This window comes from Rattus rattus, chromosome 10, assembly GCF_011064425.1.
Source record: "Rattus rattus isolate New Zealand chromosome 10, Rrattus_CSIRO_v1, whole genome shotgun sequence".
In the NCBI taxonomy this organism is placed as follows: Eukaryota; Metazoa; Chordata; class Mammalia; order Rodentia; family Muridae; genus Rattus; species Rattus rattus.
The window spans coordinates 10,237,651-10,252,338 of NC_046163.1; the positions used below are offsets into that span (position 1 = coordinate 10,237,651).

Sequence of the window (14,688 nt, forward strand, 5' to 3'; positions counted from 1 at the left end):
TCTCTCTTCCAATCCATGGGTAAATTTTTCATGAAGGTTAACACTGGCCTTGTTTTCTCAATCTTGATGTTTCATTTAGAAGATGTCCACTTAATTTCCATTGCATCTTACATTCTGATGTGCTTTTTATTTCATTTAGCACACTTTTAATTATATACAATGGCTTCACTGTGAGATTTTCACACAGATATGTACATGCATGCGCACACACACACACACACAATCACACACACACACACACACACAGCATTTTGGTCACATGCTGATGATCTTTCACCACAGATCCTCTGCCATTTCTCAGTAGGTCCCCTTGTACTTACGTGTCTTCTTTAGCTTCGAAACCAGTTGAGTTGTATTAGAGCTGCTGCTGAGAACATGGGGAAGGGGTTATGTACAAGACCATGGGAAACTTACCAGAAGCTATACAGCTGAAGAAAATATCTTTACCTAATTAATGGCCATTAACTAGCTGCCTGTAGGTCCTCAGGGAGGGGTGGAGCTTTGAGAGCCCCTGCCTCCTCCATGACAGAATATCGCTGGGCTGAATTCATGTAGGTTTGGGGCAGATACTCAGAGCTGTATGAAATAAAGTTCGAAGGCCGTGCCATGGCTAAAGGATAGCATCCCATAATCCTCCATTCCTTCCACTTCTGCAGTCTTTGTGCCAGCACTGCCCTCAATGTTTCCTGAACCTTATATCCATGTTATTCTCTCTCATAACCTTAATGTTTAGCTCCACCTGTTAAAACCTACAGGTCATCCTAACACTTGCTAAGTATTCCACATATGGCTCGTCTGTGCGGCCTCCTCCAAATTGCTGCTTGGTTAAAAAGAAGACTAGGCTAAGTCTTGTGCCTGGGAAGGGCCTGCCCATCATGGTAGCATGGTACCTCTGCATTAAGTCCTTGTTAAGTGTGACTGAGACCTCTTGACTTTAAATGTCACCACTTTCCCTTCAGTTGACCAGCAGTAAACACTTTCAGTCTTAACCCTGATGCTGAAGGTAATATACAGTATTCTTGATCTTCAAAACCTCATAGAGTTTCCTCTGTTGATTTTTGTCCCCTGTCCACAGATTTCTCCCCGTGGCCTGTAGGATGCAAAGCTAGTTCGCTGCTCATCTCACCTATTCAGCCCCTTTCACTCATTAATTATTAAGTCATAAATTTCACTTCTGCTAGGGCTCACCTTTCAGAGCATTTGCAACTGCATTTATTAAGATTGCACCTTTTCTATCATGCAGTGCAGCCCCCTTCGTTCTGTAGATCAGTGAGAGAGGAAGGAATCCTATTTAGACTAGGAATCTTTATACTGCTGTCTTTCCTCGGTGAATGGGTGTAATTATGTGTATGGGAAATTAGAGTGTTTGCTATGGTAATTATTCACTCTTCTAAAATAAGAGAATAATTATAATGTCAACATCTGACTGTACAAGTTACTGCCGACGCGTTTAAGTCTGCCACAAAGTGGCTCGCAGGACCCTGGCAATTAATATTAATTTTCCACAAATGCTTTTTATTCATCTGGAGAACATTCCAGATGGCCTTCACACTTCCCATCGCCTGGCAGAGAGTCCTCTTCACAGAGAGCTGTTTCTTCAAACAAAGCTTTGAGAACAACGCCTGGTGTTCACAGGATCAGCTTCGAGTGTTTTAGTACAGAGAGATTATGGGTGAAATTTCACAATTTTTTAAAACATGGTTTCCGGCAGTTTGCCTCACGGTTGTCAGGAAATGCAAATGCTCCCATTTCATCCTGGAAAGGTCAGCTTAGAAGAGTTAAAAGATCGTCATGGAATCGTGAGCCAGCCACAGTTCACTGCTTCAGTGTCCCCTTTCGCAGAATCATCAGCCTTAGGAGAAGGTAAAGATATTTCGTACTGAAAGCTTTCTGTGTGCTAATCTGAAAGGTAAGCTTTATAGAAATACCATTTTTATTTTATTTTTTAAAAAAAACACTAAATACTAATACATGAACTGATGATAGTTCATCAATCAAAAAAGGGAAATGTGTTCTCTTACTGGAACACATAGGCAACCTTTGTGTGTGTACATTTATATACACATGTGGTTATAGGCCTGCAGAAGTCAGAGGTCAAATTTGGGTGTCTTCCATGAAGCCAAGTCTTTCACTAGCCTGGAACTCCCTAGTTAGGCAAGGCTAGTTGGCCAGAAAGTCCAGGGGTTCCTCCTGTTTCTGTCTCCGTGGTGGTAGAATTTGAGGCCAGATTGCTTGCTTGTTTGCTTGTTTGCTCATTTGGTTGGTTGGTTTTTAATGTGTGTTCTCGGATTGAACTGAGGTTCTCATATTTGTAGGGTATCATCTTTACTTACTGAGCTGTCTCCCCAGCTCCCTGAATGACTCCTTTCAAAGTGCATTTAGCCCTTGATCAATCATATAAATGGAGGAAAATGTCATGACATAGGACTGGTCCCCTGTGACAGCAGTGGTAAGCAAATGAAGACATGGAAAATACTATTCATAAAAAATACGCCAGCTTGGACCAGAGTCAACACTCACAGAGCATCTGCTCAGTGTGTGGCTAGACACCGATGCTCCCTGAGCAACTGCGCAACATTGTCTGCAAGTCTATTGTGAAGGCTTTAAGCAAGGGTTAGGACCCATGCTGAGATGGGCCTGCTTTGTAATTCCTAGCTTTTTCCCTAGTTCTCACCCTGCCTGAATGCTTAGCTCTCTCTCTCATTCACAAGTGGTTTTTTCTGGAACATTCTGTCAGGTCTGACTGAACACAGCAGGAGTTGCTGCACCGCATGGCAACATTAGTGCCTTTTCCTTACTATAGAACTTATAATCAAAGGGAGACAGAAGTTGTGAACAAGTGCTTTGGGTTGTTAAGAAAAAAGGAGGCCCTAAAAGATGCTTATTTTTCTAGGGTGACTAGGCACATCCCAGGTCTCTCTAGAAAGGCACAAAGGTAAACCCATTCTTAAAGTCACTCTCTGCAGAGTGCTGAAGAGTTACACCAAGGTGTAGGGGACTCTGGCACCCAGGTTAAAGATGTTTATATGTTCACCTTGCACCTCCACTTATAAATTATTATATGTCTATGTGTATACATAAATGTGAGCTCAAAACTAATCCTGTGCCTGAATACAGCACAGTAAAAATGAATGCCGAACTTTTTTTTTTATTATTATTATTACTATATCAAGATCTTGAAAATCAGTTTTGGAAATTTTACCTCTTTCAGGAAATCATAACGCTAAGGTTTTGCCTGGGCTTTGCATGTTATAAAATAAGACTCCTTCCCTTTTACAGGTAGAAAAATTCACACACTGTTCAACAAACATGTTTGATGGGGCCTAGGAATCCCAGGAATTATTACCAAAGGATTAAGTTGAACATGCACAATGCTGAAGGTTCCAATTTGTGATTCTTAACTGACATTAAGGAACAGGTGTGCCATTCATACCACAGTGGCTTCTCCTCCAGGGTTGGGAGGAATTACAAAGGACCCATTAATGACAGACAGTTCACTGTACTGAACATTTTTTATAAGCAGTTGTTAACAAAAAAGCAAATGCTATGCCAGGAGATTCTGTCTTTATTTTTATTTTCAATATAGAAGGAATCTATGCATTAAAACCGTGGTTGAAAGCACTGAAGCCATATTACCAACAGCTCTACAACAGCAAGCATGGAGACATTTAAACTGCTGGGGTTGTAGCTTAGAAGGTAGACTGCTGGCCTACTATACCAGAAGCCCTAGGATTGAGCCCCGGCACTCCAGAGGTGGAAGCTGAAAGACTGGGGCTTCAAATTTATCACTGGCCTAAGCCAGCTATCGGAGTCCATCTGGGCTACCGGAGATCCTGTCTCAGAACAGTAAAAGTTCCATTTAAATACAGCTTGTAGGAAGTAGATAATGTACAAACTCCTAACTGGTCCAAGTGCTATGAATAAGCACTCGTTGAGGGCTTGGCCCTAAGTGGAACAGCTCTATGACTCCTTCAAGGCTCAGGAAACATCACGGTGGAGGTGGCGGAAAGACTGTAAGAGCCAGGTGATAGGGAGATACAGAGGAAAGGACCTTCTGGACCTGGCATAGCCACTGTACTCACGGACTCATTGCAGCTGTGTTTCTTTGCACAACACTGAGCCAGGCAACATTTTGTCACGGATGGGGGAGGGTTCTCCTCCAGAGACTACTAACAATTAATGGCTGCTGGGAGACATGGGTATCATTTTTCAGTAGTGTAGCCACTAGTAAGTTGCCTGTGCAGCACCCGGCATGTAAACAACAGTCATTAAACCCTGTGAAGGCTTGTTAGGAAGAAGAAGGGGTTCACCAAGAGAGGGAAAGAGATGACAGAGAGTGATTTGGATGACAATGATCAAAAGTCATTATATGTGTATGAACCAGTCAAAGAACACTGATTGATTAATTAATTAAAATAGCAAAAACCATGTCTCCTTTATTCATGGAGAAATTGGGAAAATAATTTAGGATGTATTAAATGAATTAAAATAAGGGAAAGGGGCATGGTTGTTCCTAACAAGACAAATGATAATTGGATATGAAGTCCACCTGGGTTCTAAGCACTTTCCTCAAATTACAGACAGTAGTCACAGAGTTGATGAACAATATGAGACAGCGGACAGGAGGTGCTGTTTCCAATTCAGTCCTCCTCCCCTCCTCCTTTACTTCCTCCACTTCCTCCTCTTCCTCCTCTTTCTCTTCCACCTCCTCCTTTTCCTTCTCCTTCACCTCCTCCTCTTCCTCTTCCTCCTTCTCCACTTCCTCCTCTTTTTCCTCTTCTTCATCCTCCTTCTCCTCCACCTCCTTCTCTTCTTCCTTCACTTCCTCTTCTTCCTCTTCCTTCTCCACCTCCTTCTCTTCCTTCTCCTCTTCTTCCTCCTCCTTCTCCTCTACCTCCTCCTCCTCCCCTTATGATTATACAGTACCTAAGGCTATAAGCTATAGGCGAGCAGGAGCATGGAGATCAAGGGTTGTGTACAAACAATCTGACTTCAGAGATCTAGAACTTGGTAGCCTCACTTAGTTTTTCCTAATAAATTTTCATAACTAATGAACCAGCTGATGCAATCACCTCTCTCCCTTCTAAGACCTTGTTAGAAACTATGGTGTGTAAAAATGCTTAAGTGTGTGTGTGTGTGTGTGTGTGTGTGTGTGTGTGTCTGTATGTGTGTGTGTGTGCAAGTTGCCCTCTGACTTTCACATGTATACTATAGCACATTTGCCCAAACAGATATGCAATAAATCAATGGAGTAGTTTCAAAAGGGAATATTATACTGCAATTAAAGTATAAAACTATGCCTGGTACAGGAGTTGGCATATGCTTTAAGTAGGGTACCAGATGCAGAGTACTCAAGGCCTCTGTTTCAACTGCTCAGACATACCCTTGATCGTGAAACTGGACGCAGAGGATCAACAAATGAATGTGTATGTGTATATTTCGATCAAAGCACACCAATGGGTGCATTTGTGTAGCTGAGGCAGGAAGATTGATGTGAACCAAGAGGCCAAGACTGGGCTACAGAGTGAGACCAGTGGACAATGCGCCAATAGTCTGTGGACTCTCTTTTAAGATTTACTGTTAGCAAGGAGTCAACCTGGTGAGTTCTTTTTCTAAGAAGTAATCCACTATTTTGTTGTTGTTGGTGGTGGTGTTTTTCTATTCAATTTTTTTTTACATTCCCCAGAATCCTTGGTTATTGGGAAACAAAAACTACTAGACATCTCCTCCCCTATACAGAATAAAATTTGATAATAGCCATCAAAGATGAAAATTTCAATTTGTGCTTTGGAGAAGGGATGAAGCTTTTGGTGGCTCTGGAAACACCTAATACCTGTGCTAGTCGGTGTGCTGGGAACAAATCTGTTATCTATCCCCACGGTCACACTGCCGCACAGAGGCCCCAGGTTCAGGTAAGACGCAGAATCACATCATAGCCTCTAGCGCTGCTCCTAGTGCTGCTCCATTACCCAGAGTCTCTTCCCATTCTCACAGAGGCATGGACAGCTCCCCTTGCTGGTGGGAGAACAGTTTCCACAGTCACAAGCTACCACATTTACTTAGGACTTTTAAACTCAGCAGCAACGTACATGGAACCTACTCGTGCCTAGCTAATCTGGCCATTAGTTAGTTTTGAATGTTGAACATAGCATATAGAAAAAAAAATGATTGCTTACTCACTGCTATAGTTTGGTATCAATTTTAAATTATTGATTGGGATATTGACTGTCCCATATGTGTCCCCATGTAATAGACTTCATGCCCAGGTCATGCTATAGAAGGTGTGATGGACCTTGAAAAGGTGGGGTCTAGTGAAATCCACTTAGAAATCATGAACACAATTCTCTCAGATGAATCGTATGACTTCCACCAGATCCACCAGCACTGTCCCTCTTCTCCCTGGTTCCAGATGTGTGCACTCTCTTCTAAACTGAGCTTCAGCCACAACATCCAACCCTCACCACAGACTTAAACACATGAGGTCCACGTGATCTTAGACCTGAACTTTCAAATGGCCCATATCAAGTATATCACTGCTGTTAGGAAAAGGTAACGAATATAGTCAGACAAATGCATATTTTCCTTATCTCAAAGTCTCTAATAATAGTCTGCAAGCTTTCATGCTGACAGATGTCAGCTCTTTCAATGTTTTTCTATATAATTTTTTTCCAAAGCTGACACAAAAATTTAAGTTTAGACACTCCTTAAAAGCAAACAGGGCTGGAAAGCTGGCTCAGTCAGAAACGTGATTGCTTGCAAACCTGTGGACCTGAATTCAGATCCCCCAGAAACCACATCAAACATGTCAAGCAAGGAGCTGGTAACACACTGCTCAGTGGATAAAAGCACTTGCCATCCAAGACTGGTAGTCTGAGTAAAAAGCTAGCTGTACTGGCTTGTCAGTATCCTAGTGTTCCTACAGGGTAACAAGACATGGACAAGGGAGAGTCAGCCAGAAGACTGTCACCCTAGAGTACACAGCAATATGGCAGAAGCAACCAGAGAAACTCTGCCTCAATACAGTGGGAGGCAAGAACTCACTCCCAGATGCTGCCTTCTGACCTACAACCCTGGGCATGGCACATGTGTGCTCACACACACACACACACACACACACAGAGATTTGGAAATGCCAGGGTAAGTGGTGCGTGCCGTGCAGTCCCAGAAATGGTGAGGTGGGACGCAGACACAAGTAGTTCTCTGGAAACTCACAGGTCCCTGGCCTGCCTATAGAGTGAAGTTTCAGGCCAATGAGAGACCCTGTCTCAAACAAAAAAGGTAGGAGACCCCTGTGGACTGACATCATATGCCACTCTCCACCACACAAATGTGCAAGTACAAATGTGCACATGCGCGTGCGCGTGCACACACACACACACACACACACTCACACAGAGTACTTGGTGGTTAAGAGTCTTAGCTGCTCTTCCAAAGGACTCAAATCTGGTTCCTAGTACTGATGTTGGGTAACTAACAACTGTCCATAGCTTCTGCTCCAGGGGCCCCAACACTTCTCTTTTGTGTGTGTGTGTGTGTGTGTGTGTGTGTGTGTGTGTGTATACAAATCCCTACACAAACACACATACACATAATTACAAATTGAATTTAAATAAAACACTTTTTTCAAAGCACACATCTAAAAATGCACAGTAAAACGCTTCAATTGTACAGATTACAGAGGACAACCTCCCCAGCTTTTCTTTACCGTGTGCTAAGTTCAGTCAATCTCCCTGCATAGTCAGTCGTTCACTCTGCTCCATCACAGCTGGAGAGAAGAGTCAGTGAGCAGTCTGGAATGTGTGTAACCCTTGGGTCCTGCCATTCTACCAGTAATTCCCCAGGTCTTGTATTTGCCTCATATTTTTAAAGACTTCAAAACTTCAGATGTCCTTTTGTCTGCTACTCATTGATTGCTGTTAAAACTAAATGTTTTTCACTCAGGAATCGATACTTCCTTACAAAAATACACCCAGGCATTGACAAACAACTCGGTGGCTGATTGCAGCTTTCTGGAGAGTGGACAGCATGAAAAACTACTCTCCGTGAGTATTCGAAAAGATCACGGCGGTCCGGGTGCTTATTACAATATTTACATGGTCCTTACAGCTGGATCACTCCACTGTAGCCAGACTTTATTAAATCAGACAGTTACTGAACCACAGGCTCTCAGAGAATAACAATTAACATGCCTTGGTTCTTCGTTATGTTTGAAAGCATGGCAACCATACGGTCCACGCTCAGGCACGTGTTTGAGCACGTTCTCTGATGATGGAGTCATTAAAAGCGACTGCTCCAGAGAATGAAAAAGAGGCACTGGTTCATAACAAATAATGATTCTGTTTCCTAAAAATCATCATTCCAGACCTGCTTCTCAAACAGCAAGCGCCTGCTTTCAAAATTAACTCGCTGGACTTTGAGGTCACCTCAAATGAGCATGCTTTGATCTGGGACTCCCATACGTTCTGAAAGGTGAGTTCTCTGGCCTTTTAAAACATTTGCCTTGGGTCATCAAGATGGCTCTATATGTACATGCATAATAAATACACGAATGCATATAGAGAGCATTTGTCTTCTGACTTGTTCAAACATAATTCAGCCTCTTAATGCAACTGAAACCAGGACTCCATGCCTGTATGTAATGCTCACACATGGAAGAACGGGACATACATGCACCTTGTACCTTTCTCTCCTTCCAATGCCACTTCACTCAAACACCAAGTATCTAAAGTACACAGTCTTCCCCTACATTTGTTGGGGTTGAGTGGTTATAGCTGAATTAAGTTGGGAATAACATCGAACTCTTCCAAACACAACAAACAAGCAAAACCAGACACTTTCCATACATAGACCTTTAGTCAGCTATAGGATGCCCTCACCTTTGTGTTTATTAGCAAGTGAGGAACTCTGAGAATACTGATGCTGAATCATTCCAACCTGAATGATTTACTCAGGACGAACAACAAGAAAGGTATTTGCAGCTTTTATACAATTTTTATTCACAGCAGCTGAAAGAGCACTCCAGTCAGAGTAGCTGGCTTTGCACTACTGTGAGGCGACTCAGTGATCTAGCCCAGAAGTTTCTCAAAGGATGTTTTCTTGTTCTAAAATAGCTTTTATGGCATAGCTCAAAAATGGCCACCAAGTGGATGGCCAAGTCCTGGTCAATCCCAGCCACCAGCATTCACTATGTTTATGCTTAAGATGCTCTTGGTACTCTAAAAAAAAAAACAAAAAAACAAAAAAAAACAAAAAACAAAAAACAAAAACCATTCAGACTGTGAGCAGGGAGCTGAAAGCAGGCATCCTGATGCAGGCTTTACTCTCTTCTACATCTCTCTATGCAAACTTATTTATCTCTTTGTAATGTACAAGAGAAGAATGGACGTTATCATGACTAACAAGAGGAACTTGCAGGATGGATGCCAATGGGTCTCTAATTCCAGGAGAAAGCAATTGTAAAATATATAAAACTAGAATCACTTGTGAATCTACTGATAGAGTTTGAAAGACCAATAAATTACAGATTCCAGGGCCCTCTTTACAATCTCCGAGAGAGAAGTGGCTTTAGATGTCACAATGGCCATAGAAAAATTAACTGCACAATTATGCACCCATAGAAACAGGCAAGACCTTCAATCCCAGTCAGGGCCAGCCTGATCTTTCACACTATACATCTTAGTAGGTGGAAAACGCTGAGAAAAGAAAATCCCCCATCATTCATATCCTTTGATCCAATTTATTTAATGAAATATCTAGCTTATGCAAACAAGTGCTTCTAAGCCCTACTTAGGCTAATCTTCCCCTCACTGGCATTATTTATTTTACACTGTGATGCTGATCTTCTGTCTTGGAAGCCTAGGCACCAGAGGGAGGGACAGTAACTTTTAATGGGTGCAGTTAGATCTTGAAATTTTTTTATCTGAAAAACCATAAAGCTTTTAAAAATGAATTTGCGGGTGTAATTGAGCCTCTAATAGCTGCTACTGATAGTAATTAAGAAAATCTCATTTCCCTAAATTAAACATAATGAAATGTTTTTCAAGATCAAATAAAACCAGGAAATGTTATCAGGGTGATAGGATTTGCCTCTGAAAGTGGCATTCTGGAGTCTGCAGAGAAACCTCAGTTACTAGCAGAAGCCCATGGCGGAGAAGGGTTATGGGCAATGTGGAGACTGGTTGCAGAGCATCGTATCTGCTTTTATTGGTGGATAATGCATCTAAAGCTAGTATAGTGCCTGCCTCACCCTGGGTGCTTATGAAAACGTAACAGGCATCCTGTAAAACTCTTCCATTAGTGCCTTCAAAGAGTTTGTTGTTTAATTAAATGTTGTCAGCATCTTCTCCGTTCAACCTATGCATTCACCAGGCTCAGTGCTTAATTTTTACATTAGTTTCGCTTTTCTTCAAGTGAAAATAGCATTGGGGCTTCAGTGACTGCATTAACCTGGCCTCCTTTAACTCAGGGGGGTGCTTCAAAGCCTGACTCTGAAATCAGGGAGAGTTGAAAGAAAAAATACCATAGGTGGAGTGCCTTTATCCACGGTGGGCTGCCAGTTTGGGGTCCTGGAGGGACACTCTTTCTGTCTGCATAGAGAATCCCTGGGGTTATCCCCCTATACGAGAGCAAGAAGTAAACCCCCTAATGTGCCCTTTTGATAAAGACAGAATGACAATGACGGGGTGCCAGCTAGATGGCTCAGCGGGTAAAGGCACTAGCCATTAAACCTGAGGACCAGAGTTTGAACCTCGAACCCACTTGCTGGAAACGGGGAAATGACCTCCACAGGTTATCCTGTCTCCGTTTCTGCAGTGACCCTGACCTTGCCACATAACAATCTCCACATTCCTAGTCCACATGTCTTTAGTGCTTTCTAGTTTTCATCAAGATCGATAAAAATTTGAGAAATAATGTTTTTTTAAATGTACTTTAGGACAGAATTTGGTTCAATGGCATAAAACTGTACATCGCTGACTACTGATTACTGAATTAATCAATAAACTATAGCTATTGAGAACCTATTGATACACGAGGCACTGCAGGTATACTGGAGGGTAGTTAAAGGACAAACAACCTTCAGATGTTGCTCCTGATGACTCTGGAAATGGCATAATGAACCACCCAGGACATCGACACATGAATCAACAAATTTGGCAAAAGCCTTAGGAAACATGGAACAACGAAACCCCTCAAGCCAGCTACAGAACTTGGTCTATGCATGTTCCTTCAAACATATACTCTGAAGACCAAACGCCCCTTAGGCTCAGGTATTTGAACACCTAGTTCCCAGCTACTGTTTGAAAAGTCATGGGATCTTAAGAGGTGGGGCCTCACTGGAGAAAGTCGGTCAGCTCTCTCTTTTCCATTGAGTTCAGTGAATGGCAACCCCCACCTTCAGGGCGAGTCTTCTCCCTTCCATTAAGTTACTTGAGACAGTACTCACCCAGAGAAACCTACAAGCCAGCCTGTTACAGACAATCCCTCATTGGCACTCCCTTCTCTGGTGACTCTAGGTTGGGTCATGCTGACAAAACTAATCACCACAGGCCAGCATGAATAAAAAGGTGCATTAATTTAGTAGTAGTTCAAAGCTTCCTACAAGTCATTCTGAGTCAATGCTGGGATGCTGAGAATTGAGCAGGGGACTCAGGCATGCATACCATGAAGGTGCACCTGAAGCCTCTTCCTGTCCTCACTTCATCAGACCTTCCTTTAGACCACGCCCACACTGGTATCTAGGTAGGACTGCAGTAGGGTAGATGCCCTACCACAGGAGTTACTGAAGGTGCCTGTCACAAAGGAATACAGACTTGGTGATTAACACAGTAGCATTTTACCACCTCATAGCTCTGGAAACCAGAACTCAGAAGTTGAGTAGCAAGCAGGGCCCTGCCTCCTCTGAGGGTTCCAAAGTAAGAACTGCCTCTGTCTAAGCTTCTTACAGCACAGCCACAGCTTTCACTGGACAAGGGCTTTATGCATTCACTGGCTCGCCCTATCCTGGTATGACCTCGTTGTAATTAATCACACTTCCCAGGGATGTTTCTGAAGCATCTTTGTTACATGCAGAAAATGGAGCTACAAAGTTGCACACATAAAACAGCAACTCTGACCAGGATCAAAAGCTTCATAGCCAGAAATGTACCCTCCAGTTCTGTCACCGAAGTTATGCGATGGCTAACCCTGTCTAATTGAGGGGATCTAGACTCTCCCAGGAAACAAACCTCTGGGTCCACCTGTGAGAGCTTTGCTAGATTAGGTTAACTGAGGCAGGAAGACCCACCCTGAATGTGGGTGGCAGTGTTATACAGTTGGGGTGCTGGACTGAAGAAGTGAGCTGAGCACATGTGTGTGCCTCCCCTCCCACTGCGTCTGTTTTTCTGTCTATCTGTCTCTGTCTTCTCCACCTCTCTCTTTCTCCAACCCTCAGTGCTTCCCTTGCTCTCTCTCCCCGTTTTCTAACTGTGAACATAATGGAACCTTAAACTCTTCCTCCAGCGATGCCTTCCACACTGGGCTGTGCTCTCAAACTATGTGCAGAACAAACCCTTCCTTTAAGTGGCCCTTGTCACTTGTCTCGTCAAGGCAGCAAGAGTAGTAACTAATATAAGTTATTAAGTCCTGCTGCTACTATTATTCATGCTTGGAATTTTACATACGGAGTTCCAAGTCTGTCTCTGAACAAGATCATAGTTTTCCAGATTCTGTGGGAGCAAACCATCCTAAGTTACCATGTAGTAAGGCTTAACCTTAGGTGCTTATGTGAAGTAATCCAGTCTAAGAATAGATTCAAGCAGAGTCCTCAACAAATTTAAGACCATATTCACACTCCGCACACAGCAACACACTCTTAGCCTAACCTTAGCCTTCCCAGTCTGCCCATCAGCCTTTGCAAAGACTAGATTTAGCCCAAGAAGCAAAACTAGACATGCGCCACCTAGTGTCCAGATGTCAGAACTGTAGGTCAGCCATGCCCTCAGCTGACAACCATTTACCACAGTATTCAGAACTGTGCTTAAACTGGTCCTTTGAGTGACAGTGAGCTACAGACAGAAGGTTTTCTGAATTTCCTGTAAGACCCTTGGAATACAAGTATAGGTCCAGGAGGCTTCCTGTATTGTCCCTCTCTTCCCTAAGGGGCAGCTTGGCTCAGTGTCTGTTTTGGACTTCCCTCTTGCACAGTTTACCTTTAGAGCCTCTACTCTACCTCCCACAACTTGGAAATATGTGTGTTTTCTAACCCCACACTTTTCCACCCACACACAGGTGCAAAAGAAACTGGGGACTAATGGCTAACTTCAGTGCCTGTTCATATAACAAAGCACATGGTTCTATCTATCTATCTATCTATCTATCTATCTATCTATCTATCTATCTATCTATCTATCTATCTATATCTCTCTCCTGGTTCTCTTGGCTCCTAGTCTGACTGGCCCCTCTCTTTCTCCTTCTTGGTCCTTTCTCTTGCCCCCACCCCCTCCTCTCATGTCCTGATCCATTCTCCTGTCCCTGTTTAGTCTACCAGTTTCCCTCCCTTTCCCTCTCTGAACTCTTCCACATGCCTCTGTGTACTCTCCCCCACATCCGCAATAAAAAGCTTCTCTACCATGTCATGCAGTGTCACATCCTCATTTTAACAGAAAGGATGTCCCACAAGAATAGATATGGGGCTGGGAATGATGGCTCCGTCAGTAAAAGGGCTTGCAGCACAAGCATGAGGACCTGAGTTCAGATCCCCACCACACACATCAAAATTCAGGTGTGCAGTGGCTCGAATACGTACCTCCGGCGCCGTGAAAACTACTACACTGCTGAGTTACAAAGACAGAAGGAGTCCTCGGGTGTGTTGACAGCCAGGTTAGCTGTATCAGTGAGCTTCAAATCAAAGACCTTGTCTAGAAGAGTCATGTGGTTGAGGAAAACAAACTGTGATCCATCTCCACATGCGTCCACACACAAGACGGGCTTAACCCTCCCACGGGCACACATGTATGCACCACACAAATGCACACATACAAAAAGAAAAGGGCCAAAAGATTTTTTTGAAAGTGGTTAGGTCACTTCCATCAGCCGAGAAATACTGTTCACGGAGAGTTTTTAATTTCTTTAAGACTCATTTAATTACTGAATTTAAAATTCACATAAAGCGCCGAGCTTTAGATTAAAGATCTGCACAGGAAAACATTTTGAGTTTTTAAAGCACTATACCCACATTTACAAGAGTTATGGTCTTGTGGGCTGAAAAGGAATTGCCGTATTGAAAGCAGAAGTGTAAACACAGTATTTTAAGCCGCAGCATCTTACTTAGTTATTTTGTTCTTTGGTATTCTCATACATATTTAGAATACATTCTGGTCACAGTCATCCCGCCGATCTCAGCTACCTTCCTTCCACCGAGTGTCTGTCCCATTTCCATGCCTTCTTGTCTTGATTTGGTTCTTATTTTGTGGTGGTCCGCGGAGTTTAACCAGGACCAACCTTACAAGCCTAGGTGCGAAGCTGTCTACTGAACCGTGAGTAAACCACCAGTGTTTCTATGGATAAAGACAAGGCCTGGTCTCCCCTAGCAGCCCCTGACTGCCATTAGCTCCCTTAAGAGTGCAAGACCCAATGAGCTCCTTGCCTATCTGTGACTGGAAGTCTACCGACTCCGTCTTGTGAAGGGACTTGGCAGAGAATTTTGGCTGC

The 14,688-nt window shown here is 43.2% G+C and overlaps 1 protein-coding gene across 1 annotated transcript in view; it reads right to left on the minus strand.

Annotated features, from left to right (window-relative positions):
* The window catches only part of Nckap5 (NCK associated protein 5), a 555,868-nt gene that overhangs the window by 465,924 nt on the left and 75,256 nt on the right, over window positions 1–14,688 (minus strand). The gene's annotated exons all lie outside the window — the stretch shown is intronic.